The following is a 1,164-nucleotide window of genomic DNA, read 5'->3' on the forward strand; positions in this document are numbered from 1 at the left end:
GACATGAGGGAATGACTTCCATGGTACTAGAGGGAGCTGTAGAGGGCAAAAACTGTAGAGGAAGACAGAGATTGGAATACGTCAAGCAAATAATTGAGGACGTAGGTTGCAAGTGCTACTCTGAGATGAAGAGGTTAGCACAGGAAAGGAATTCGTGGCGGGCCGCATCAAACCAGTCAGTAGACTGATGACCAAAAAAAAAAGAGTCAAGGCAGAATAAACACCCAAAGAGAAAAAGAGAACAACACCAGGGCGGTAGAAGTACATGCCGTGCTGGACAGCATCAACATAGCGAGGAAAACACACTGCCGCAAAACTACGCTGACAACCAGGCTAGGTAACCGGAACGTTAACGGTCATAAGGCAGAACATACCGCTGGTGCACTTCACTTATATATGATAATCATTTCAAAGGTTAAACATCATACAGTGAGACAGCTGCAAAATTTTGCCGTCTCCAACACTCCATTACGTTGCTGCTTGTGGGGACAGCCCAGGATGCAACAACCAGCAATTAACGAAGAGATGTCACAGCGGTTGAACTTTCATGAAAGTTTTACTGACTACTCAACTCCAGTATGCAGGTGCGGTGGGCGACGAACTTAAAAGTTCTCACAACTAGTACCACACAACTCCGATCGCCCGTGCACGACACCAGCGGCCCCAGCCTGATCACACGCCACAGAGACTTCCTCGCTGCTCCGCCGCCTGGTCCCAGCGGAGGTTCGAGTCCTCCCTCGGGAATGGGTGTGTGTGTTTGTCCTTAGGATAATTTAGGTTAAGTAGTGTGTAAGCTTAGGGACTGATGACTTTAGCAGTTAGATCCCATGAGATTTCACACACATTTGAACATGTTTTTGCTCCGCCGCAATCGACCAACTGCCACACACACCATAACACGGAAATATAACTGCTACACCAAAGAAGTTACAGCAGTACCAGTATCGATAAACGCTGCTGCTGGCACCGATGGAGGCAAGTGAGCAACTCGTTCAGATAGTAACTGAGGGAGGAATAAGGCGCCACTCGATGGTGACAAAATGTCCAAAAGGAGAAACGACATTAACGCGAACCGACCATGGCTCAATGACTTACAAGAAAACAAATGAAATAATAAAGTTTATGAAATTTAATATATATTACGAAATCACTTATTTTGTTTAG

The sequence above is a fragment of the Schistocerca piceifrons genome, chromosome 2 (genome assembly GCF_021461385.2).
Source record: "Schistocerca piceifrons isolate TAMUIC-IGC-003096 chromosome 2, iqSchPice1.1, whole genome shotgun sequence".
Lineage (NCBI taxonomy): Eukaryota > Metazoa > Arthropoda > Insecta > Orthoptera > Acrididae > Schistocerca > Schistocerca piceifrons.